Source organism: Erythrolamprus reginae, chromosome 9, assembly GCF_031021105.1.
Source record: "Erythrolamprus reginae isolate rEryReg1 chromosome 9, rEryReg1.hap1, whole genome shotgun sequence".
NCBI lineage: Eukaryota > Metazoa > Chordata > Lepidosauria > Squamata > Dipsadidae > Erythrolamprus > Erythrolamprus reginae.
The window spans coordinates 7,438,490-7,465,989 of NC_091958.1; the positions used below are offsets into that span (position 1 = coordinate 7,438,490).

The 27,500-nt window shown below is 44.2% G+C and overlaps 1 protein-coding gene across 6 annotated transcripts in view; it reads left to right on the top strand.

The window, feature by feature from the left end:
* Window positions 1-27,500, top strand: part of ZNF423 (zinc finger protein 423) — a 330,190-nt gene that overhangs the window by 109,546 nt on the left and 193,144 nt on the right. Inside the window, exon 1 of one of the 6 annotated variants that reach the window (XM_070760213.1) lies at window positions 16,311-16,448. The exons of 4 other annotated variants lie outside the window; for them this stretch is intronic. The gene's annotated coding sequence lies outside the window, so the exon portion shown is untranslated. Of the gene's footprint in view, window positions 1-16,310; window positions 16,449-27,500 lie in introns of those variants that run through there. One more of the 6 variants, XM_070760217.1, reaches the window with a different exon arrangement.

A 27,500-nucleotide genomic window follows, 5' to 3' on the forward strand; every position in this document is an offset into this window, starting at 1 on the left:
GATTCCTTGGGTCGATAAGAGATGAGCCGCCATATAAATCCGAGAAATGAACAAATGAATTGAATGAATCGAAAGAGAAACTGCGTTTTCCCCTGCGAAGGAAGGCTGCCTTCTATTTAATCTTCTTAAGGCAGGAAGGATACTTATTTATTAATTTGGCTAACTGGGAATTGCAGCCCAATTTTAATACAAACCATTTTATTTATTTATTAGATTTGTATGCCGCCCCTCTCCGAAGACTCGGAGCGGCTCACAACAGAAATACAAAATAGAAATCCAATGATTAAGAAAGCAAAACAGTTAAAAACCCTCGATTAAAAACCACTCATACAACCCAAACAAACCATACCTAAAACGGAGCGGCCGAGGGGAATCAATTTCCCCACGCCTGGCGGCAAAGAGGGTTTTAAGGAGTTTGGAAAAGGCAAGGAGGGTGGGGGCAGTCCTAATCTCCGGGGGGAGTTGATTCCAGAGGGTCGGGGCCACCACAGAGAAGGCTCTTCCTCTGGGTCCCGCCAGACGGCATTGTTTTGTCGACGGGACCCGGAGAAGGCCAACTCTAATTGGGTGCTGCGATTTGTGCAGCAGAAGGCCGTGAAGTTGTAGTTGTTGTTTTATAGGTGCCATGGACACAAACTGCACAATTCTTTTTTTAAAAATTAATATTTTCTATTTGATTTTTTAAAACAATACAACCACATAAAAGACGCTAACAAATCATTCAAATAACTCTTCCCTTACATTTCTGTAGCATCAGCATCTCAATTCCAATGCGTTGTTATCCAACTATCTTATCCATCACTGAACATTTCATGATGTCACTTTGGTGCTTGCCGCCATTCAAGCATTTAAGAAATATACTGCTCAAAAAAAACAAAAAAATAAAATAAAAGGGATCACTTAAACAACACAATATAACTCCAAGTAAATCAAACTTCTGTGAAATCAAACTGTCCACTCAGGAAGCAACACTGATGGACAATCAATTTCACATACTGTTGTGCACACGTTCAACTTGGTACAGTATTCAATGGGAATATTTCATTCATTCAGATCTAGGATGTGTTCTTTGAGTGATCCCTTTATAGGACAAGGAGGTTGTCTAGAGCAGTGTTTCCCAACCTTGGCAACTTGAAGATATCTGGACTTCAACTCCCAGAATTCCCCAGCCAGCATTCGTTGGCTGGGGAATTCTGGGAGTTGAAGTCCAAATATCTTCAAGTTGCCAAGGTTGGGAAACAATGATCTAGAGCAGTGGTCCCCAACGTTTTTTCCACCAGGGACCAGTTTCAGCAAGACAATTTTTCTATGGCCCAGTGGGGGCGGAAAGGGGCGTGGTTGGGGGCGGGATTAAGCATGGGGGTGCTGGTCCTTCCTGCCCCTCTTTCCCGCCATCGTCCTGTGGCCGGCAGAACCTGCCTCCCAAGCCCTCTTGCCCAGCGGGAGCTAAGCGCTGGAGAGAGGGGGTCAGGATGGCCCTCCTGCCTCCCCCCAGCCAAAAACGCAAAAGCGCCCCGCGGCAGAAGCCAAAAGAGGCTTGAGCCTCTCGGTCCTTCCCGCCCCTCTGTCCCACCCATCGTCCTGTGGCCGGCAGAACCTGCCTCCCGAGGCCTCTTGCCCGGCGGGAGGCAAAGCGCTGGAGGGAGGGGGTGGCGGCATGAGGGCCGGCAGCTGCTGACTCCACGGACCGGTGCAACATGCCCCGCGGCCCGGTACTGGTCCGCGGCCCGGTGGTTGGGGACCCCTGATCTAGAGAGAGGAAGGGACTCTTGCAAACAGTTTTCCCAGAATGCATTGGTTGCCGATTGGTTTCCGGACGCAATTCAAAGTGTTGGTTATGACCCATAAAGCCCTACATGGCATTGGGTTGCAGGGCTGCCTTTTGCCTTAGGAGTCCCAGCGACCTGTTAGGTCCCACAGAGTCGGCCTTCTCCAGGTCCCATCAACTAGACAATGTTGCTTGGCAGGGCCTTCTCTGTGGGGGCCCTGTCCCTGTGGAATCATCTCCTCCCGAAGATCCGCACTGCCCCCACCCTCCTTGCCTTTGCAAGAATCTTAAGACTCATTTATGTCGCCAGGCTTGGGGCGATTAGACCTTAGTTCCCTGGCCGACGAATGTTATGTATGGTTGGTGTCTGAACGGGTACGATTGATTTTTAACCTAACTGGGGATTTTAGATTAGTTTATCTAGTTTTAATTAATTGGATTTAGCCATTGTATTTTATTGTTTCCTTTTATATGTTGTAAGCTGCCCCGAGTCCTCGGAGAGGGGCAGCATATAAACCCAATCGATCGATCGATCAATCAATCAATCAATATCCATTTGCCATATAGACAGAGTTGTTCAAAAGGCACTTTTTCCAAAAGGGAGAAGGTCCCACAGAGTTGGCCTTCTCCGGGTCCCGTCGACCAAACAATGTCATTTGGCGAGGCCCAGGGGAAGAGCCTTCTCTGTGGCGGCCCTGGCCCTCTGGAATAGACTCCCCGCAGAGATTGAAACGGCCCCCACCCTCCTTGTCTTTCGCAAACTACTCAAGACCCACCTTTGTCGCCAGGCATGGGGGAGTTGAGATATTCCTTCCCCCTAGGCCATTACAAGTTATGCATGGTATGTTTGTGTGTATGTTTGGTTTTTTATAATTAGGGTTTTTAGTTGTTTTATTAAATTGGATTGTTATATATTGTCTTTTACCATTGTTGTTAGCCGCCCCGAGTCTGCGGAGAGGGGCGGCATACAAATCCAATAAATAAATAAATAAATAAATGGATTTTGAAAGATTTACCCATTTGGAAACATTGGGAGAAATTAAAGATGACTGTAAATTGCTGACGATTGGATTGTGGTGGAGTGTAGGAGAAGGGCATTAACACCCACACTTTGGACACCTTACAAATAGATGCCTTGTAGTTCACCTGCAAGAAGCCCATCAAAGTCCTTGCCTCCTTTGACAGCCAATTATTTCCCACCAAATTGGACAAGAAATGAAAGAGAGAGAAAACAGCTGGAGAATCTCCTTGTCCAACACAACGTTTAAACCATTAGCACCTTTTAAAAAAAAACAACTGGAACCATCAAACTTTGTATTGCTTATTCTGGCTTTGTTTGTAGGAAATGTTTCTCTGTGGTTAATTGAAACTCTAGTTCAATCAATAATCAATCGGTGCAGGGTTTTTTTGAGCTGGCAAGTTTCATGGACAGGTTGATGGGGTTGGTTAATTTATGGTTAGTGAGGGGCGAACCCAACGGTGCTCGGGTTCGGCAAGTTCGGACGAACTTAACGCAAAAAGTTTGGACGAACTTTACGCAAAAACTCTGGGACCGCCTTCTGCCGCACGAATCCCAGCGACCGATTAGGTCCCACAGACTTGGCCTTCTCCGGGTCCCGTCGACTAAACAATGCCGTTTGGCGGGACCCAGGGGAAGAGCCTTCACTGTGGTGGCCCCGACCCTCTGGAACCAGCTCCCCCCAGAGATTAGAACTGCCCCCACCCTCCTCGCCTTTCGTAAACTCCTTAAAACCCACCTTTGCCATCAGGCATGGGGGAATTGAAACATCTCCCCCGGGCCTATACAGTTATGTATGGTATGCTTGTGTGTATGTTTGCTTTTAATAATGAGGCTTTTAGTGTTTCTTTTAAATTATTAGATTTGTTATATATTGTTTATTATTGCTGTGAGCCGCCCCGAGTCTACGGAGAGGGGCGGCATACAAATCTAATAAATAATTTTTTTAAAAAAAATCGACCGAAACGAACCCGAACCCGAACGGGGAATCCCATCAAGAGATTCCGGGGGTGGAGCTTTGACATCACGTATACTGGCAGGTTGCTAAGGATGCCAAGGTGATCACTTCCTGGATTCCATGGAATCCAGGAAGTGATCACCTTGGCGTCCTTAGCAACCTGCCGGTGACGTCAAGGCTCCGCCCCCAGAATCTCTTCGTGGGAGGGATTCCCCAGCTCCTTCAAAGGGAGGTGTTCACGTAAAAATAAACATTGTTATTTTTACGAAAAAGGACGCCACAGCAGCGCTGCAAGCAAAGTTAGGAAACAAATTTCAGGTTGGCCCATTGAGGTACTATTCGCCATCCCCAGATTCAGGAGGTTTTCTGGAAGCCTGGGGAGAGCAAAAACAGCCTAAAAGAAGGCTGATGTGGCGCCACCTGTGCCATAAGTTTGCCATCACTTCACTAGAATATAAACAGAGCAGATCCACTCCTCACTAGAACTGATGCTGTAACCTAGTTTGTGTAATGAAACGTCTGCAAGAAAACAACCAGACTCTTCATTCTCCTCCTCCTCCTCCTCCCCCCAGAGGCCAACTCTATGGGATGTGATCCATCATTGCTTAATTCCAAGCATTGCTGTTTGCAAACCACAGTTTACAATCCATTTATCCCGGCATTTTCAGTCATGTGAAACTTTTAGGACAGGTGTATACAGACATCTTCATTGCCATTCCATTCCTGCCTCTTCTTCAAGTTCTGAAAAAGGAGTGAGTTGGATTTTTTTTAAAGAAAAAAATATATTACATTTGGTCAGGTACTTCACTTTGAATGCACCGATCCTGTTTGTCTCCTGTTTGTTTTTCTTCTGTTTTTTTTTAAATGAATGGTTTTAAAAAGTTACTTAGGGGTTTGCCAAAACAAACAAACAGAATGTTTCCAAGCAACTGTTAATGGCTTTGTGGAGAGGTGGAGGGGGCGGGGGTGTTTTAAGATGATTAAAACCCCTTCAGTTTAGCCTCAGGGTAATTAAAACACACTTTGTCCTCCCCCCCTTCCCTTTTTCTTTGCAAACCCTGAATTCTGGCTTATAAAAATAGATGGCGAAATATACGGTGTGACATAAAAACCAGGTACCAGGACGGAGATGGGGTACCAGGACGGAGAAGGGGATGGGGCAGAGAGAGGGGGGGGAGGGAGGGAGGGAGAGAGAGAAAGAGGGGGAATCATGGGAATGAGGGAGAGAGAGAAGGAGAGAGAGAAAGAAAGAGGGAGGGAGAAAAAAAGAGAAAGAGGGAGGGAGAGAGAGATACAGAGAGAGAAAGGGAGAGGGAGGGAGGGAGGGAGAGAGAGAAAGAGAGGGGGATCATGGGACCGAGAGGGAGAGAGAGAAAGAGAGAAGGAGAGAAAGAAAGAGGGAGGGAGAAAAAGAGAGAGGGAGACAGAGGGAACGAGGGAGAGGGAGAGAGAGACACAGAGAGAGAAAGGGAGAGAGGGGGAGGGAGGGAGAGAGAGAGAAGGAGAGAAAGAAAGAGAGAAAGAGAGAGAGAAGGAGGGAGAGAGTGAAGGAGAGAGAAACAAAGGGAGGGAACGAAAAAGAGAAAGAAGGAATGAGAGAGAGAAAGAGAGTGGGAAAGAGAGGGAGGGAGAGAAAGAGAGGAAGGGAGAGAAGGAGAGAGAGAGAAAGGGAGAGAGAAAGACAGAGGGAGGGAGAGAAGGAGAGAGAGAAAGAAAGAAAGAGGGAGGGGAGAGAAAAAGAGAACGGGAGGGAGGTAGAGAGAAGAAGTAACTAGAAACCACATTTAGTTCCAAAACAGATGTGCATAAACTTGTGGCTGCTCTTTTGGGGGTTTGAGCAAAGCTCAGAAGATCTTTGGAGTAGCCGTTCGCCTGCTCTCCAGCCAGTCTCCTTCTCTTAAATTGACTTTCCTTTATTAGAGCCGCAACTCAGGCTTTGCAGGGGCCCCTGGAGAGCTGGGCCAGCCATTGGCAGTTTCTCCCAGACACCCAATTACCCCCTGACGTCAGCAGCACCGTCTCCCCCATCTCCCTGGGGTGCCTGCATATTTTCCTTTGTAACGCTAATAGCTGACTAGCTAAGTGCCTGTTATTTCCTTGGCAGAAGACGCAGGCGCTTAGGGGGCCAGGCGCCCGATCCAAAAACTATGTAAAAATGACCAGGGGTTAAAGGCCCAGAGAGTCGGCTTTCTCTGCCTCCTCGTTGAGCCTCGTTGGGGATACCTCCATGGGGGGAAAGACTTATGCAAAATAATAATAATAATAATAATAATAATAATAATAATAATAACAACAACAACAACAAAAACAACAACAGCATAGTATGACTGTGTTGAGATGAATCGGCTAAATGGTTTTATATACAGTGGTACCTCTACTTAAGAACTTAATTTGTTCCATGACCAGGTTCTTAAGTATTATTATTATTATTATTATTATTATTATTATTATTATTATTATTGGATTTGTATGCCGCCCCTCTCCGTAGACTTGGGGCGGCTAACAACAGTAACAAAACAGTATAATCCAATACTAAAAACAGTTAAAACCCATTATATAAAAACCAATCATACAGACAGACACACCATGCATAAAATTGTAAAGGCCTAGGGGGAAAGAGGATCTCAATTCCCCCATGCCTGACGGCAGAGGTGGGTTTTAAGCAGCTTACGGAAGGCAAGGAGGGTGGGGGCAATTCTAATCTCTGGGGGGAGTTGGTTCCAGAGGGTCGGGGCCACCACAGAGAAGGCTCTTCCCCTGGGTCTCGCCAAACGACATTGTTTAGTTGACGGGACCCGGAGAAGACCCACTCTGTGGGACCTAACTGGTCGCTGGGATTCGTGCAGCAGAAGGTGGTCCCTGAGATCATCTGGTCCGGTGCCATGAAGGGCTTTAAAGTAGAAACGTTCTTAAGTAGAAGCAATTTTTCCCATAGGAATCAATGTAAAAGAAACTAATGCCTGCAAACCCATTAGGAAAGAAATAAAAGCTCAGAATTTGGGTGGGAGGAGGACGAAGAAGAAGAGGAGGAGGACGAAGAAGAGGAGGAGGACAGTCGCTGCCGAAGGAAGAAGGTGAAGTGAGGGGAATCAAAAATGCTGGTTTTATATATTAAGGGGTTTTAAGTTAGTTTTTAGTATTGGATTTTTATTGTACATTGTTCATGACTGTTGTTAGCCGCCCCGAGTTTTCGGAGAGGGGCGGCATATAAATCCAATAAATGAAATGAAATGAAAAAATCCAAAACTTTAAGGCTTAAAAAAAAAAGAGGGACTCTGAAGCGGCGAGGAGGAGCATGCGCCTCTCATACGCTGCGCCAGAGAGAGAAACCCAGGTGGGCAAGAGGGGAGAACCTCCCACTCCTTTCACCGAGAGGCGGTGGCTGCTGCTGCTGCTACCTGCTTCCTCTTCCTTCCCATGCTGAAGGGCTCCCCTCTCCTCTTGCTTGTTCACTTTGTAGGTGACACCTTTCCTTCACTGTAGTGACTTCTCAGTGTGGCAGGAGTCAAGTTGATCTGGCCGGGGCGAATCACCCCCTTGTGCCTTTCCACACCCAGATGCTCCGGGAGACAACCTCGCACTGGGTGTATGGGAGGCAGCGCAAGGGAGTCACCACAGCGAAGTGGTTTATTCCCTCTCCAAGCACCCAGAGAAAGGAAAATGCTTCGTTCACTCTGGGCTGCCAAAGCCTCCTTAAGCGCCACCGAAAGGCTCCTCTGGAAGCCTAGAAAAGCCAGAGATGGCCAGGATTAAAAGGAGAATGGCAGGAAACTGGCCGGGCCTTCGTGCTGCTCTCAAATTTCCTGGGAATTTTTTCCGGGCTCGGGTTCTTAAGTAGAAAATGGTTCTTAAGAAGAGGCAAAAAAATCTTGAACACCCGGTTCTTATCTAGAAAAGTTCTTAAGTAGAGGCATTCTTAAGCAGAGGTACCACTGTATTGGGTTTTTAAGAATCGTTTTTTTAAATAATTGGGTTTTTTATTAGATGGTTGGGTTTAATAATTATCTATTTGTATTGTTTTCTTTTTGCCTTGTAAGCTGTCCTGAGTCTATGGAGAAGGGCAGGGTTGAAATCCAATCAATCAATCAATCAATCAATCAATCAATCAATAATAAGGCACAGATCAGTAGTGGTAATTCCAGTGGTGATTGGAACACTGGGTACTTTGAAAATATATTATGACATCCTAAGCCCCCGGGTGATGCTGGACTAATAATTAATGCCAAATCCAGCAAAACAACTGGCCGCTATGATACAGTTATAGTATAACAACAACAACAACAACAACAACAACAACAACAGAATATGGAATGGAATGGAGTAGAAGTTAGAAGATAATATAGAATGTAGAGGGTAGAGTAGAATGGAAGAAGTACAATATAGAATAATGGTTCTCAACCTTTCTAATGCCGCGACCCCTTAATACAGTTCCTCATGTTGTGGTGACCCCCAATCATAAGTCGAGTGCCGATTCTCCCAAAGGAGCTTGAAGCTCATTGGCACGAAAGTTAGAGTGACATTCCCACCTGATTGGTTCAATTGTAAAAATATGCTCCAAGGCGCCAGAATAGAAGTTTAGTTCCTAACTCCATGGGAAATTTGTCTTTCCCCATAATCTTAGGCGACCCCTGGGAAACGGTCGTTCAGCCCCCAAAGGGGTCCCAACCCCCAGGTTGAGAACCAATGATATAGAACATAGAACATAAAGCATAAAACACTGAATATAGAATAGAACAGAATATATAGAATATAAAATAGAATATAGCACCTAGAGCATAGAACAGAATATGGAATGGAATGGAAGGGAAGGGAAGAGAAGAGAGAACAGAAGAGAAGAGGAAGATAGTAACCGCTCCAAACTTGACTGTAAAAAATATGACTTCAGTAACCAAGTTGTCGAAGCGTGGAATTCATTACCGGACTCCATAGTGTCATCCCCAAACCCCCAACACTTTACCCTTAGATTATCCACGGTTGACCTATCCAGATTCCTAAGAGGTCAGTAAGGGGCGAGTACAAGTGCACTAGAGTGCCTTCCTTCCCCTGTCCTATTGCTCTCCTATATCTCCTATACCTTTCTTCTATTCCTATATCTCTTCTTCTATTCTTTCATTGCTATGTTCTATTACTATATCTTCTTTTCTATTCTTTCTTAGATATGTTTTACTATGAGTATCTCCTCTATAACCTTCATCATGTATTTTACTATGTGTATATAGAAATATACCCACTAAAACCCTCAATGTGTATTGGACAAAATAAATAAATAAAATAAAATAAAATAAAATAAAATAAAATAAATAAAATAAAATAAAATAAAATAAAATAAAATAAAATAAAATAAAATAAAATAAAATAAAATAAAATAAAATAAAATAAAATAAAATAAAATAAAATAAATAAAATAAGAGAAAGAGAAGAGAATTCTTTACTGGCCAAGTATGATTGGATGCACAAGGAAATTGCCTCCGGTGCAGAAGCTTTCAGTGTACATATAAACCACAAGTGATAAATCATCATAAATACACTCATCATGAACCATAAAATACAATCCCTTCCAAAAATAGGACGGGAGCCGCCCCGAGTCTTCGGAGAGGGGCGGCATACAAATCCAAATAATAAATAAATAAATAAAGATCCCCGGTGGACTCTCTAAAGGAGAAACTCTACAAAGTTGTCCTCGGTGGAACCAACCCAGGCTGGTTGACTCTCCATATCCCTCACTGCTTTCTTCCACCGCCACCCTTCACATTTGGCAACGAACAGGCTTTGCATGGTGGTAATGATGGAAAAGAGCGCCCGGCGGTGGAGAAGACGTTGCCGTTTGCCGGCTGCCTCCGCCTGCCCTTTGCCGACGCTAGCGGGAGTGCCCTGCCTGCCTAATGAATTCCCAGCGGAGGGTGGGGACTCTGTGTAAGCAGCCTTTCCACGTCTGGTTCCCAGGGACCCCCCCCCCCCAAGAAAGCATCCGCTGGGCCTTCTCTCTCTGCCAGGCGCAGGTCTGCTCCAGTAGATAAAGTGGAGTTGCGAGATTGCTTTGCCGGACCGGCCTTGGCTGGGAGGGCCTGATAAGACCCCTGCAAGGAAAAGAAAACCCTTTGCGTTTCCAGCCCCCGTCCCCAGAAATGTGACAGGAGAACACAACACCAACAAGAAAGTTAAACACAACTGGGCTGGGGTGGGGAGGCGCAGAGCTGTTGGGGAAGATAATGATAATTGATTGAATCAAAGTAACGGAGCCAACAAGCCTTCTGTCTTTTTCTGCTCTGCCCCCCCCCCGTCCCTCCCTTCCCTTTTTCCCTTCTTCTCACAATCATTATTTTTTTCCTGGCCTCTTTCTCTCTCCTCCCTCTCCTGATTTTCCCCAGCAAAGTATCCTAGGAGCTCAGGTTGCAATGCACCCAAGCTGGTCTTGCCGATAATAAATACAAGGCCTCATTGGGGCAGGGGGGAAAAATTAATAATAATAGATGATTAAAGAAGCAAACAAACAGATTTTCCCCCACTCCACTTCTCCTTCTTATCGCTGATGCTTTGAGTTTGCAGGGGGAGAGGAAGAATTGAACTGTGCCGGGATTGTAATCAGATTGTTGTTTTATTTTATTATTTTATTTTTAAAGAAAGGCCAGGAGGATAGTGATGGATGGGTCTCTCGATCAGTATTTTTCTCAAACTTGGCGACTTTTTAAGAGGTCTGGACTTCAACTCCCAGGATTCCTCAACTGGCTGGGGAATTCTGGGTGTTGAAGTCCAGATCTCTTAAAGTTGCCAAGTTAGAAGAAATGCTGGTCTGGAGCAGCGGTATCCAATGTTGGCAACTTTTAAGACTTGTGGACTTCAACTCCCAGAATTCCCCAGCCAGCAGGAAGCAACTATCTTCTAAACCAAGGGGGTCCTTAAACCTGGCAACTTTAAGATTTGTGGACTTCAACTCCCAGAATTCCTCACCCAGCAGGAAGCAACTATCTTCTAAACCAGTGTTTTTCAACCAGTGTGCCGCGGCACACTAGTGTGCCGTGGAACATGGTCAGGTGTGCCGCAAGAGGGGAGAGAGAAAGAGAGAGAGAAAGAGAAAGAAAGCAAGAGAGAGAGAGAGAAAGAAAGCAAGAGAGAGAGAAAGAGAGAAAAAGAAAGCAAGAGAGAAAGAAAGCAAGAGAGAGAGAAAGAGAGAGAGAGAAACAGAGAGAAAGAAAGAGAGAGAGAGAGAAAGAAAGAAAGAGAGAGAAAAAGAAAGCGAGAGAGAAAGAAAGCAAGAGAGAGAGAAAGAGAGAGAGAAAGAGAAAGAAAGCAAGAGAGAGAGAGAGAAAGAAAGCAAGAGAGAGAGAAAGAGAGAGAAAGAAAGAGAGAGAGAGAGAAAGAAAGAAAGAGAGAGAGAAAGAAAGCGAGAGAGAAAGAAAGCAAGAGAGAGAGAAAGAGAGAGAGAAAGAAAGAGAGAGAAGGAGAGGGAAAGAGAGAAATGAGAGAAAAAAGGGGAGAGAAAAAAATAGAAATGAGAAAATGATGGAGGCAGAGTATGAGAGGAAAGAGAGAGAAACAAAAGAGAGAGAGAAGTGACTCTTGATTTAAAGCATATGATAAAAAGCACCCAAAGAATAAGAACCCCCCAGCCCTCACCAGTTTTGGGAAATGATTCAAGAGTGTGTATACAAACACACAAGGGGGGGGGGATAATATGTACTGTATTAGAGTGTCATTTTGGTTGGTGGTATGCCCCAGGATTTTGTAAATGTAAAAAATGTGCCGCAGCTCAAAAAAGGTTGAAAATCACTGTTCTAAACCAAGGGGGTCCTCAAACTTGGCAGCTTCAAGACATGTAGACGTCAACTCCCAGAATTCTCCAGGCAGCTATGCTTGAAGTCCAAGTTTGAAGACCTCTGCTCTATTGGGGGGGGAGGTGAAACTAGTCAGTCTTCTAAACTTCAGTTCTTTCCCCACAACCATTTTATACACCCAAAGATCAAGCCTGCAACCTTCCTACCAACCATTCACTGAGGATTGTCCTTATTTGGAGCACAGACGTTATGGCTGGTGGTAGCTACTCTATATCTGGGGGGTATCCAACATTGGCAACTTCAACTTCCAGAATTCCTCAGCCACTTTTGCTGGGACTTGAAGTCCCCAAGCCCTAAAAGGTTGGAGACCCCTTGGTCTAGATAGCATCTAGGGTTATATGCTGCTTACCGAGCCAGAATCTTGCCCCCAACAATCAGGGTCCTCATTTTACTGACCTGAGAAAGGTGGAAGGCTGAATCAACCTCGAGCCTGCTATATGCTTCAGTGTTAATCAGCAAAATTGAGTAAAATTAATCCTGCTTCTATCTTCCGATAGGATAGACCCTTGCCATATGAATTTATATTATATAAGGTTGTACGCCTATGCACCCTTGATTGGTGACATTTATGATGGCGGAATAATAAGAGTCCAGCAGCCTTGAAAAGGTCACAGATTTCTGGCTGGTGGTCTAGGGAATTTAGACAAAGGAACAAGCGTTCTGCATCCAAGCTGTGGGCGCCAATTCTTAGGTTTGCCAGTAGAGTGATGGGCAACCTGGCTCAGGAATTCTGGGTTATGTAGTCCAGACGTTTTGAGGATTCTCTGTTGAGGGAAGGGTTCACCAGAACATGAGTATTGTTTTGGCAGAAAATATTATTTTACTGAAAGAATAGTAGATCCTTGGAACAAACTTCCAGCAGACGTGGTTGGTAAATCCACAGGAACTGAATTTAAACATGCCTGGGATAAACATAGATCCATCCTAAGATAAAATACAGGAAATAGTATAAGGGCAGACTAGATGGATCATGAGTTCTTTTTCTGCCGTCAGACTTCTATGTTTCTATGAAAGAAAGAAAGAAAGAAAGAAAGAAAGAAAGAAAGAAAGAAAGAAAAAGAGAGAGAGAAAGAAAGAAAATTGAACGGGTCCAAAGACGGGCTACAAGAATGGTGGAAGGTCTTAAGCATAAAACGTATCAGGAAAGACTTAATGAACTCAATCTGTATAGTCTGGAGGACAGAAGGAAAAGGGGGGACATGATCAAAACATTTAAATATGTTAAAGGGTTCAATAAGGTCCAGGAGGGAAGTGTTTTTAATAGGAAAGTGAACACAAGAACAAGGGGACACAATCTGAAGTTAGTTGGGGGAAAGATCAAAAGCAACGTGAGAAAATATGATTTTACTGAAAGAGTAGTAGATCCTTGGAACAAACTTCCAGCAGATGTGGTAGATAAATCCACAGTAACTGAATTTAAACATGCCTGGGATAAACATACTGTATATCCATCCTAAGATAAAATACAGGAAATAGTATAAGGGCAGACTAGATGGATCATGTTTCTATGTTTCTAACATAATTTCCAGCAACCAGCAGAGGGTTCTAAAACCCTTTACTCAATGAAGGGCTGCAAACATTTTTACTACCACATGGTGGGCGTGGCTTATTGCGTGGGTGTGGCTTGATGATCATGTGACTGGGTAGGAGGGGCTTACAGGGCATGTGATCGGGTGGGAGTGGCTTGACAATCATGTGATGGCTTAAAAGTCATGCAACTGGGTGGGAGTGGCTTACGGGCCACCCCTTCTGAGCCCTAGGAAAGGAGGCAATAGCAAACAACTTCTGGATGAAGGTCATCCCTAAGAAAGCAGATTTGGGCTTCAGATAACTGCCCGGAGAGTGAATGAGTGAGTGAGTGAGTGAGTGAGTGAGTGAGTGAGTGAGTGAGTAAGTAAGTAAGTAAGTAAGTAAGTAAGTAAGTAAGTACGTAAGTACGTACGTATGTATGTACATAATTAAGTAAATACATATGTACATGAGTAAGGACGTACATACGTAAGGACTACGTACGTACATAAGTACATAAGTAAGTAAGTTCATGCATACATACCCAAGTAACTAAATAAGTACGTTTGTACATAAGTAAGGAAGTAAGGAAGTCAATAAATGCATACATACGTACATACATAAATAAATAACCAAAAACCAAATGAATAATCCCACAGTTAATTTATTGTTAATTATATAGACAAGGAGACCAAGCCACCATTACCTACTGGTGGTTTGATCTTTGGACCTTTCAACAGCCTTGTGTTTCCTTCTTCTTTTAAAGACAGTGAGATCACTATTTTTTTCCCCTTAGCCAGTTTCATCATTTTTCCTTTTACATCATTATGTTTCTCTCCGGATGTCTCCATTAAGCACGTCTTCCTGTAAAAACCAGACTTTATTATGGAGGTTATCTGGTAGCTGATGGTTGGCCTTAGCATTTCACACAATCCCATTTTTTAAAGCCAGACCCTTTCAATCTTCAGCCCACCCAATGTTTTGAAGTTGGGGGGAAAACCCTGGTGTCGTAGCAAGGCTACCATGGTTTGGTTTGACCTTTTAATTCTTTTTTTCCCTTTCCAAATATATCTCGCAGAGTAAATCATTTAAGTCTGTATTCAAATGCTTGCCCTTACTGTTTGTAGGTTAGGAGAGGGAAGGAGGGGGGGAGGAAAGGAAGGAAGGGAAGAGGGAGGGAAGTCAGGGAAAAGAAAAGAAAGGAGAGAAGGAAAAGAGGAAGGGAGAAGGAAGGAGAGAGATAAAGAGAGGGAGAGAGGAGATTGAAAGAAAAAGAGGAAGGAAGGAAAAAGAAAGAAAGGAAGGGAGAGAGGGAGGGAGGGAGAAAGAAGAAGAGAGATAAAGAGAGGGAGAGAGAAGATTGAAAGAAAAAGAGAGGAATGAATGAATGAAGGAAGGGAGGGAGGAAGGGAGGAAAAAGAAAGGGAAGGGAGAGTGGGAGAAGGAAGGAGAGAAATAAAGAGTCGGAGAGAGGAGATTGAAAGAAAAAGAGAGGAAGGAAGGAAAGAAGAAAGAAAGAAATGAAGAAAGAAAAAAGAAAGGAGGGAGGACAGGAAGGAAGAAAAAAAGAGAAAGAAAGAAAAGAAAGAAAAAAAAGGAAAGAAGGAAAGAAAGAGCTCAAATTGGTGACAATGACAGACGTTTGAAGTTGAATAAAGCTACTGCTTCACTCCATCCTTGAATAGTCCTTTTCCCCCCAACTGCTGAGCTTCAACAGCCAGCCGCCAATTTTGATATGCTACCCATGGAGTTTTACGTCCTGGGTGAATTTAAGGGTGGGTTTCCTCCCTCCTTTCTCTCCCTCTCTCTCCCCTCCCACCCCTGCAACCAGGGAGGCCTGGAAATGAAGAATAGCCTCAGGTAGCCAGCTTTCTCCTTCCCGAAGATGCTCCCGAGGCACTGCCCGAAGCCATCTTTCTGAAATTGTTCTTAGCCACGGTGCTGGGTGGACCACTTCCATCACGCATGCACAGTTCCCGTTCTGCTTTTTTTTTTTTTTTTTGCTGCTGCCCTCCTGTTCAACCCCTTTCCTCTGGGCGTGAAAGAGCCTTTTCCTATCTGTTTTCAGAAATCCCACAAATTAAAACCCACCATAGCCAATTTGGGGCAGGCAAGAGAAGGGGGAGAGAGGGGGAGAGAGGAGCCGCTCATTAGCAAACAAAGCCAGTGGCTTCAAAACTTTCGTGCTTCCCCGCACGGCTCCCCCCCCTCTTCTTTTTTCACCCCAGGACTTGAAGGATGTGGACAGTAATTAAAGGACCCCCAAGTCCCTCCTTTTCTGGGCCCAAGCCTTTGATCTGAGTGGTGTCAGCCGTCGCGGTTCTCATTGTCTTTGCCTCCTCTTCCTCCTCCTCCTCCAGCTCTTTTGATGTGAAAAATGGCGGCTGTCCATTCTGAAATCAAAAGGGGGAAGAGAGAGGAAGGGAGAGGTATAATACGAAGCACGGTGGTGGGTCCCCCGTCTTCCTTGTAGAGGATCCTGCGCAGGTAGAAGTAGGAAGATCTATGTTTGCTTGGTGGTGGGAGAGGGGCACGAAAGAGAGACCATGTTGAGGATCACCCCAAATATGAGTTTCCGTTCTGTTCTGGGTGGTTGGAGGGACCTGCCGCCATCTTCTTCTCTTCCTCCTTCCCTCCTGCACCCCCCTCTCTCTCTCCCTCTCTCTTTCTTTCCCTCTTTCCCTCTGATTCCCTCTCTCTTTTTCTCTCTCTTTCCCTCCTTCCCTCTCCTCTCTTTCTCTCCCTCCCACCCTCCCTCTCCCTTGTTCCCTCTGTCTCCCTCTCTCTTTTTCTCCCACCCTCCCTCCCTCTCTCTACTCTCTTCCTCTCCCTCCCTCCTCCTTTTATCTCTCTCCCTCCCACCCTCGTTTTTTATCTCTCTCCCTCCCTCTCTCTTTCTCTCCCCTCCCTCTGTCTCCCTCTCTCTTTCTCTCCCTCCTTCCCTCTGTCTCCCTCTCTCTTTTTCTCCCTCCCTCCCTCCTCTTTTTCTCTATCCCTCCCTCCCTTTTTTTCTCTCTCTCTCTCCCTCTCTCTCTCTCCCACTGTCTCCCTTCCCCTCTCTTTCTCTCTCTCCCTCCCTCCCACCTCTCTTTCTCTCTTTCTCTCTCCATCTCCCTCCTGGATTCGGGATATTTTTAAAATTATATGTGGTGGGCTTTGTTCCTCTTGCAGGCTGGAGGGGTTTTGGCCTTAATTGTTCCCACATGAGAGAGCCAGGATGGGTTGGAAAAGAACAGCCGCCTTCGTTCTTCTGGCTTCACTTGGCAGGCTCAGTGGGAGCGGAGGGAGGCTGTTTATGGGAGGATGTTAATAAACTTATAAGGCATCGGCTGCAGGTGGTCACGGGAGGAAACACCAGCCCAGGTAGGTTAGATAGCGATGGGAAGGCCATTAGCAAAAAATTAAAGGGGCGAAGGGAGGAGGGCTCCAATGCGGAAGCCACAAAGTGCCATTTAGTTCTCGGTGGGCTGTTGTCCTCCGTGCTAGAATGGGTGTCTCTCTTTCTTTTCCTTTCCCTCTATTTTCCTCCTTTCCTCCCTCCCTCCCTTCCTCTTTCAATCTCATCTCTCCCTCTTTGTCTTTCTCCTTACTTCTCTCTTGTTCATTCATTTGTTCATTCGTTCATTCATTTGTTCATTCATTCATTTGTTTGTTTGTTGATTCCTTCCTTCCCATCTTTCTCTTTCAATCTCCTCTCTCCCTCCCTTTGTCTCTATTTCCTTCCTTCCCTCCCTCCCTCCTTCCCTCCTTCCTCCCTCCCTCCCTTCCTCTTTCTTTCAATCTCCTCTCTCCCTCTTTGTCTCTCCCCTTCCTTTTCCCTCCTTCCCTTTTTCTTAGTTCATTCATTAATTCATTTGTTCATTCATTCGTTTGTTTGTTTGTTCGTTCCTTCCTTCCCGTCTTTCTCTTTCAATCTTCTCTCTCCCTCTCTTTGTCTCCATCTCCTTCCTTCCTTCCTTCCTCCTTCCCCTCCTTTTTCCCCCTTCCTTCCTTCCTTCCTCTATTTTTATCTTTCAATCTTCTCTCTCCCTCCTTTTATCTCTATCTCCTTTTTCCCTCCCTCCCTCCCTCTGTTTCAATCTCCTTTCTCCCTCCCTTTGTCTCTATCTCCTTTCTTCGTTTCTCCTTCCTTCCCTCCCTCCCTCCCTTCTTCCCCATATAAGTGAAAATATGCTGACACCTAATCAGATTTGAGGGGTTGAGAAGGGAAAGAGGAGGATTTTCTTCTTTGGACTTAGAAAGCCCCATCTTTGTAGGTCCTCTTGCTCCCATCCACCCTCTTTCTCTCTCTCTCTCTCTTTCCCCCTCCTTGGGTACAAACAAGCAGAGTAGCGTTGTCGACCTCTGTTCTCTCCATCCCCAAGGGACGGGCATAAATTTAGTCCCTTCTGGCAGAGCTGCCCCCATTCTCCACGGGGCTGTCAAGGGACCCCATCCCCCTTGGGGGAGGGCAGGTGGTGTTTGCCGAGGTTTTTATCCAGAGGGGCCCCCTTCCCAGCCAGGAGGGACCGGCTGTTGTCTGAGGATGGGCTTCCAGCCTTCCCCACATAACGTTTCCCCAGGAACATTGTAGAAACATAGAAACATAGAAGACTGACGGCAGAAAAAGACCTCATGGCCCATCTAGTCTGCCCTTATACTATTTCCTGTATTTTATCTTACAATGGATCTATGTTTATCCCAGGCATCTTTAAATTCAGTGACTGTGGATTTACCAACCACGTCTGCTGGAAGTTTGTTCCAAGGATCTACTACTCTTTCAGTAAAATAATATTTTCTCACGTTGCCTTTGATCTTTCCCCCAACTAACTTCAGATTGTGTCCCCTTGTTCTTGTGTTCACTTTCCTATTAAAAACACTTCCCTCCTGGACCTTATTTAACCCTTTAACATATTTAAATGTTTCGATCATGTCCCCCCTTTTCCTTCTGTCCTCCAGACTATACAGATTGAGTCCATGAAGTCTTTCCTGATACGTTTTATGCTTAAGACCTTCCACCATTCTTGTAGCCCGTCTTTGTAGAGGTCGTTCATTTCCAGTCTTCCTGTGCTGCTGACGCCTCCTTTCGAAATGGCCCCAATCACAAACAGACATCCTTGATTTATTTTTATTTTTGTGTTATTAAAATCAAAAAGATGGGCTTTCCCCCCCAAAGACGGGCTACAAAAATGGAAGGCCTTAAGCATAAAACCTACCAGGAAAGACTTCACGAACTCCATCTGTATAGTCTGGAGGGCAGAAGTAAAAGGGGGGACATTTAAATCGGTTAAAGGGTTAAATAAGGTTCAGGAGGGAAGTGTTTTTAATAGGAAAGTGAACACAAGAACAAGGGGACACAATCTGAAGTTAGTTGGGGGAAAGATCAGAAGCAACATGAGAAAATATTTTATGGAAAGAGTAGTAGATCCTTGGAACAAACTTCCAGCAGACGTGGTTCTCACAATCTCCCACTTTTAAGCCAGGCACTTTAACCACTAGACCCAACCAGCTACCCATGCCTGCCCAGCATGTCTTCGATAGATTCACTTTTTTCTTTTCTTTCCCAAAGCCAACTTCAAAGCTTTCAGCAAAAACGCTGCTAGTAGGAATTGCATTTTTCCTACCCAGCTTATGTTTCTTCTGAACATCTGTACCATTTGCTAGATAACACTCTGGTTGTTGCAAAGGGATTTGGGTAATCTTTCACCTGCCGTTAAGATAAAGATTCACATTTGCGTCAATTATTGATCAAAGCACTCGACACTCGCAGTTTCCCCCACAATCCTGGTTTCTTTCTGTTCTGTCGGGCTCTCTGGTAGAATCCTCCCAAAAATTCACAGGTACAAATTTCAGACACACACACGTTTGACAATTCAAAACAATGTTCTTTATAATGAAAATTCACTTAAACCAAGCCCTCTTTTGGTATAGCAAAGAACACTCGTCTCCAAACAAACTGGTAATTTGTACAAGTCCCTTATCAGTTCTGTGATACTTAGCTTGCAGCTGTGAGGCAATTCACAGTCCTTCTTTCACAAAGTGAAACACACTTTGCTCTGGTTTAGTTTCAAAGCGGGGGAAAATCAGCACACAAAAGGTCAAAGTCAGTAAAGCAGTCACGAAACACAACGATCAGATAATCCTCCACAATGGCCAAACCCACAGGCTGCTATTTATAGCAGCCTCACTAATCACCACAACCCCACCCAACCTCAGGTGGCCTCATTTTCTTTGATAATAATCTCTCAGTTGTTGTTGCCTATGCATCGCTCTCCGCATGCGTGGCTGTATCATTAACTCCTGTTCTGAATCCAAGGAGGAGCTAGATAATTGATCTCCTTCTGAGCTGTCTGCCACACTCTCCTCCTCCCTGTCACTCATGTCTTCTTGGTCAGAGGAGCCTTCATCAGCAGATTCCACCGGGGGCAAAACAGGCCTGCAGCATGTGGATGTCTCCCCCACATCCACAGTCCTTGGGGCAGGAGCAGGGCCAGAGCTAACCACAACACTTTCTCTCTTCCGAGAGACAAATCAGCGAGAGGTAGACTCTTGCTTCCCACACGGTATTTAGCCAGAGATTCCTCTACAGGTAGTCCTCAAGTTACGGCACCACAAATGGAGCCCAAAATTTCAGTCGCTAAATGAGACATTGGTTAAACCACATTTGTTAAGGGAATCGCTGGCAGCCCTGGCCAATTACTCCGCCTATGATGGGTGGCCACAATCCCAGGAGATGCTGACACTACGCAGAGTAAGGTGGAAATAGCTGGCTTCTTGGGCTGTTCCTGGTTAATGATCCCATTTCTCCATGGAAACCCACATCCTGTCTAAAACCACTCTCTCTCTCGCGCTCACTAATTTAACCTTCTTTGAAAATTATAAGGCATAATGCTACACCAGAACTGCCTAACTGTGTTCCGTGAAGCCCGACCTATTAATAGCAGCAGTGCCGAACTGTGAAGTCACGGCATCAATAATCAGGTTTGTGGTTGAGACACACCTTCCATTGTGGTTTGATTAGGTGACTACGTAATTGAGCTTCGGGGCTTAAGTGGGTTCAGCCGTCCTGGGTGAGAACAGGAAGATATCAACAGGATTCAGCATCCTTCGAAATTTTAGCTGTTCTCACATACAGGTTCGTCCTCGATGATGTATGACAATTGGGACCAGAATTTCCATTGATGAGCAAGGCAGTTTAAGTGGCTTTGCTTGTCCGAAGCTGGTTATGAAGGTCATGAATGGAGAACAAGCTTCTAATCTGGCGCCTTGGAACATATTTTTTTTTACAATCCAACCAATCAGGTGTTTACAGTGGGGATGTCCCTCTAACCTTCCTGCCAATCAGCTGAAAGCTCTGATGGGAGAATTGGTGCTAGACTTATGGCTGGGGGTTTCCACAACATGAGGAACTATATTAAGTGGTTGCGGCATTAGTGTTGTGGTTAGCTCTGGCCCAGCTCCTGCCCCAAGGAATGTGCAGGTGGATGTGGGGAAAACATCCACATGCCGCAGGCCTGTTTTGCTCCTGATGGAATCTGACGACGAAGCCTCCTCTGACCAAGGAAGCATGAGTGACTGGGAAGACGGGAGTTTGGCAGACAGCCCAGGAGGAGATCAATCATCTGTATCATCCCTGGATTCTGAAGAAGAATTAATGACACATCCATGGATGCATAGAGTGATGCATCGGAGACAACAACTGAAGGATTATTACAAGAGAAAATGAGGCCACCTGTGGTTGGGTGGGGCTGCTGTAATTAGTGCTACAGATAAAAGTGCAGCCTGGTGTTTTAGCCTCATGGCAGTTTATCTGATTCATTGTTTCATCAAGATCGTGGTTTTTGTGCTGTTCAGGATTGTGTGTGGACTCTCTGGACTTTAGTATTGGACTCAATTTCCCAGTTATTGGGTGAGCAATTGGATTGCATTTACCCTGTGCCTTGTGTGTACCAGAAAATCCCTTTGACATTTAAAAAGGGAGCTGTTTCTGTTTTTCTGTTTATAAAAACTTTTGGGTTTTCCTTTTATCGTGTGGTGTGTGTCTTCCTCGACTAATTACCCTGTAATTACAGGCAGTTGAAACACGCCGGCAGAACAATTAGAAAGGTTGAGAACCACTGGTCTATGTGCTATTGCCTATCCATCCATCCATACACCCATCCATCTATCGATCGATCCATCCATCCATCGTGTGGAGCGATTAAAGTGCAGTATCACAGGTTGACACTACCCACTGCCAACAGTTTGATTATCAATGATTCAAAGTTGACTCAGCCTTCCATCCTTCCAAGGTGGGTAAAATTAGGACCCAAATTGTTAGGGGCAAGAGACTGACTCTGTAAACCACTTAGAAAGGGCTGTAAAGCGGCATATAAGTGTAAGTGCTATGGCCCATCCAACCAACCACCCATCCATAATGCAGAGGGGTTAAAGTGCACTACTGCAGGCTGACTCTGCCCACTGCCAGCAGTTCGAATCTCACTGGCTCAAGGTTGACTCAGCCCTCCAAGATTGGTAAAATGAGCAGTGTGGTCGGGCAGTAGGAAAAGCAAGTAGATGCTTGGCTGCATAGCTAGAGGTATAACAAGCAGGAAGAGGGAGATTGTGGTGCCCTTATATAGAGCGCTGGTGAGACCCCATTTGGAATCCTGTATTCAGTTCTGGAGATCTCACCTACAAAAAGATATTGACAAAATTGAATGGGTCCAAAGACGGGCTACAAGAATGGTGGAAGGTCTTAAGCATAAAACGTATCAGGAAAGACTTAATGAACTCAATCTGTGTTGTCTGGAGGACAGAAGGAAAAGGGGGGACATGATCAAAACATTTAAATATGTTAAAGGGTTCAATAAGGTTCAGGAGGGAAGTGTTTTTAATAGGAAAGTGAACACAAGAACAAGGGGACACAATCTGAAGATAGTTGGGGGAAAGATCAAAAGTAACGTGAGAAAATATTATTTTACTGAAAGAGTAGTAGATCCTTGGAACAAACTTCCAGCAGACGTGGTTGGTAAATCCACAGTAACTGAATTTAAACATGCCTGGGATAAACATATATCCATTGTAAGATAAAATACAGGAAATAGTATAAGGGCAGACTAGATGGACCATGAGGTCTTTTTCTGCCGTCAGACTTCTATGTTTCTATGTTTCTATGAGGACCCAGATTGTTGGGGTCCATAGGCTGACCCTGTAACCTGCTTAGAGAGGGCTTAAAACACCGTGAAGCGGTATATAAGTCTGAATGCTATTCCTATTGCTATCTCGGGTCCCTCTTCTAGGATGTAACTCGATCAGTGGGAGGAAAAAGAAGGTTTTTTTACAGGGTTAATGCCCAAGCGTCATTAGAACCGGGAAGAAAGGGGGCTCCTTCCTTCCTTTAATTAGAAATCAGAGGACGATGAGAATCGACATCTGTTTCTCTTGCAGTTTTTGCTCAATGCTGGAATTCTCCTTAATAAGATGAGATATTCTGGGGCTGCCTCAGTTAGCGGTTGGGTGCAGAAGCCGTACTCAGTAGACAACTTAATGCGCCTGTAATTATCATGTAATTATTCTGTAATGGGTGGGGGGGATCAGGATTTTTCCATCTCTGGCATTTCTCCACAAAACCTGGAAACAGGCGTCACCCAAATAATCTGCGCGATCAGACGATCCCAGAACAGAATCCAAGCAGGCTCCATTCTAAAGCCCTTCATGGCATCGGACCAGAATACCTCCAGGACCGCCTTCTGCCGCCCGAATCCCAGCGACCGATTAGGTCCCACAGAGTTGGCCTTCTCCGGGTCCTGTCGACAAAATAATGCCGTCTGGCAGGACCCAGGAGAAGAGCCTTCTCTGTGGCGGCCCCGGCCCTCTGGAATCAACTCCCCCCGGAGATTTTAGGACTGCCCCCACTGTCCTTGCCTTTTGCGAACTCCTAAAAACCCTCCTCTGCTGCCAGGCATGGGGAAATTGATTCCCCTCGGCCGCTCCGTTTTATGTATGGTTTGTTTGGGATGTGTGGCTGTTTTTATATCAAAGGTTTTAATTGTTTTGTTTTTTTAATCATTGGGTTTGTATTGTATATTGTTGTTGTGAGCTGCTCCGAGTCTTCAGAGAGGGGCGGCATAGAAATCTAATAAATAATAATATTAATAATAATAATAATAATAATATAAATAATAACAATATAATATTATTATTAATAATAATATATTAATAATATTAATCATTAAAATAAAATAAAATAAAATAATAAAATAAAATAAAATAAAATAAAATAATAAAATAAAATAAAATAAAATAATAAAATAAAATAAAATAAAATAAAATAAAATAAAATAAAATAAAATAATAAAATAAATAAAAATAATTCTCTAGTACAGGTAGCCCTTGATTTGAATATAGAGATTAACAGATTCGTTTTAAAATATCGAAAAGAAGGACAGGTAGGAGGACACTTTTTGAGGAAGGACAGAACCTACCTATAGGAGGTCCTCCCTATAGGAGGACAATCACTTTAGTATTTGCAACGCTGCTGCACGGAAGGGCGTTAGGGGCAAGCGTGCCATCCCCAAACCAATTGTTCAACCGGTTGCAGCCCCACCGCGGCCTATAGAGGGGCTTTCTTTCTCTCCTCCGCCGTTTTCTCATCCCTCCCCTCGCCTTTCCCTCTATGCAAATATTTTGAAACGCTTTTCGTGGCAAAGTCTCTTCAAGTTAAATAGGATAATTTAATCCGACGCTGTTGAATATTTATCAGAGTCCTTGTTGGCAAAATTACTTTCCGACACAAGTGTCAGGTGAGTCGCAATTATCATCAAAGTGAGTACGCACAAATAATGGATGGGTTTTTGTCTGGGAAAAGCCAGGGACGGCTGTTTTCGTGTAAAAGGCAACGTTTTAGGGAAATGGGGCTGCTACAAACAGGCTTTTGGTCTGTTGTCATTTAATTTTCAAGAAAGAGGGCAACGAACATCAGGCAAACTTCAGTATTAAATACTTAAGTATTGCCCATAAGATTATATGCTGCAACGTTCTGCCTGTCGGCGACTACTTCAGCTTCAACCACAACAACACAAGAGCACACAACAGATTTAAACTTAATATTAACCACTCCAAACTTGACTGTAAAAAATACGACTTCAGTAACTGAGTTGTTGAAGCATGGAACTCCTTACCGGACTCCATAGTGTCATCCCCAAACCCCCAACACTTTACCCTTAGATTCAGTTTGGAAGTTTGTTCCAAGGATCTACTACTCTTTCAGTAAAATATTATTTTACTGAAAGAGTAGTAGATCCTTGGAACAAACTTCCAGCAGACGTGGTAGATAAATCCACAGTAACTGAATTTAAACATGCCTGGGATAAACATAGATTAATCCTAAGATAAAATACAGAAAATAGTATAAGGGCAGACTAGATGGACCATGAGGTCTTTTTCTGCCGTCAGACATCTATGATGTTTCTATGTTTCTATTATCCACAATTGACCTTTCCAGATTCTTAAGAGGTCAGTAAGGGGCGAGTACAAGTGCACTAGAGTGCCTTCCGTCCCCTGTCCTATTGCTCTCCTATATCTCCTATACCATTCTTCTATTCCTATATTTCTTCTATTCTTTCATTGATATATTTTATTCCTATATCTCTTCTACTATTCTTTCATTGATATGTTTTATTCCTACATCTTCTCTTCTTTCTTAGATAGATCTTTCTATGAGTATATCCTCTATAACCTTCATTATATATTTAATATATGTATACCCACTATAACCCCCATTGTGTAATGGGCAAAATCAATCAATCAATCAGTAAATAACAATTCCTTAAAATTCCAGATAGGGGCAATCAGAGAATCATAGGGTTGGAAGGGACCTTGAGAATTGCTCGACAACATCCTTACAGAAGTCCATTTTCCAATGGACATGAATTTTACGTGAATATGAAATTTCAGTTTGCGTGTATTCGTATGACAACATCTAGATTAATGAGGCAGGGCTTAAAGATCATTAATGCATGGAGTATATTATCAGGTGTTCTCTAATGCAGTTTTTATGAGCTTTAATGATGCTGCCAGTTACGTTTCTTTCTAAATTTTCCCTCTTTGTTGCCTCTTTTTTTCCTGGATTCTTGTAGTCATTATTTAACCCAGCTGCTAGACTCCATCCGTAAACAATCTAAAAAAATATCATTGTCACTTTGCTTGCCTGCTTTGGTTTCTGAGAGACATTTGAGATTTGGATGGTGGTTTTAACACAAGCTGTCCCAAATTACTATTTCTGGGATTAGCATGCAGGAATGTAGTATTTCTGGAGGGTTTTTCATTTCTTGGCATCTTACAACGTGCTTTGAGGTTCCGAGACAACCCTGAGTCCTGCTGGGTATTATGAGAGTTGTAGTACCGACATTTCTGGAAGTGGAGCAGGCTAATGTAGAAGACACCAATTTTTACAGATGGATTTATTGGATTTATATGCCGCCCCTCTCCGCAGACTCGGGGCGGCTCACAACAATAGTAAAAACAGTAGTGACAAAATCCAATGCCCACCAATCCAATTACAATTTTAAGTTAAGAAATTCATAAAACAATCCCAATATATATAAAAAACAAGCACACAATCAATCAAACGGCAAAACAACATGGGCAAGGGGGAGATGTTTTAGTTCCCCCATGCCTGACGGCAGAGGTGGGTTTTAAGGAGTTTACGAAAGGCAGGGAGGGTGGGGGCAGTCCTAATGTCAGGGGGGAACTGGTTCCAGAGGGTCGGAGCCACCACAGAGAAGGCTCTTCCTCTGGGTCCCGCCAGACGACATTGTTTAGTCAACAGGACCCGGAGAAGGCCAACTCTGTGGGACCTAACCGGTCACTGGGATTTGTGCGGCAGAAGGCAGTCCCGAAGTTATCCTGGTCTGATGCCATGAAGGGCTTTATAGGTCATAACCAACACTTTGAATTGTGACCGGAAACTGATCGGCAACCAATGCAGACTGCGGAGTGTTGGAGTAATATGGGCATATTTAGGAAAGCCCATGATTGCTCTCGCAGCTGCATTCTGCACGATCTGAAGTTTCCGAACACTTTTCAAAGGTAGCCCCATGTAGAGAGCGTTACAGTAGTCGAGCCTCGAGGTGATGAGGGCATGAGTGACTGTGAGTAATGACTCGCGGTCCAAATAAATGTAAAAGTTGTTGTTAAGAAAAAAAAAAAAAGAAGAAGAAGAAGCCAACCACTCAAGTACTAAACACTCAAAGACTGTGATAGATGACAGAAAGTATGTGAGATGCTATGGAGCCCGCAGCTGTTTTTGGAAAAGCTCCCTTTGGGCTTCAAAAAAGAGAAACCCTGTAAATATTTCAGTCGATCAGTCAGAAGAATAACGATGTTCATCGCGACATGACTAGGTGCAATGCTGGGATGGCGGTCACCCCATTTCCTCCGCGTAGGAGTTCAACCTTGACGGGATTTTAAAGGATTGCTATTAAGCTGGGTCCTTTGTTGTGTGATAAGCTGACATTGTCCTCAATATTTCTCTGGTGTGATTTTACTTTACTTTGCCGAGGCCCGGGAGGATTAAACCATTAAGGACTGATTACAACAGCTAATTGTAATTTGCTCGAAGGGGAAGGATGGTGGAGAAGGCTGTGATGTGTAGCGGTGGGAAGAGAAGACATCTTGGCTCAGAAGCATCAGGTGCCATCTCAGTTGCTATCTTCACGGTCATCCCCTTCCTGCCCTCCTCCTCAGTTTATTTTTCCAAACTTCAACCAAACTTTCGCTATCCTGTAGCTTAACCCCAATATTTTGGGTCCAGATATCTAGAAGAGTAGAAAAATAGTCCTTGTCTTCCCTTGTGGATCTTGAAGAGTGCTATTCTTCAAGATCCACAAGGATCTTGTGTTCAGTTCTGGAGACCTCACCTACAAAAAGATATTGACAAAATTGAACGGGTCCAAAGACGGGCTACAAGAATGGTGGAAGGTCTTAAGCATAAAATGTATCAGGAAAGACTCAATGAACTCAATCTGTATAGTCTGGAGGACAGAAGGAAAAGGGGGGACATGATCGAAACATTTAAATATGTTAAAGGGTTAAATAAGGTCCAGGAGGGAAGTGTTTTTAATAGGAAAGTGAACACAAGAACAAGGGGAAACAATCTGAAGATAGTTGGGGGAAAGATCCAAAGCAACGTGAGAAAATATTATTTTACTGAAAGAGTAGTAGATGCTTGGAACAAACTTCCAGCAGACGTGGTTGGTAAATCCACAGTAACGGAATTTAAACATGCCTGGGATAAACATATATCCATTGTAAGATAAAATACAGGAAATAGTATAAGGGCAGACTAGATGGACCATGAGGTCTTTTTCTGCCGTCAGTCGTCTATGTTTCTATTGTGTTCATCCCGTCTTTGTCAAAACTAAACATCTCAAGGCCTTCAAGCTGCCTTTATAG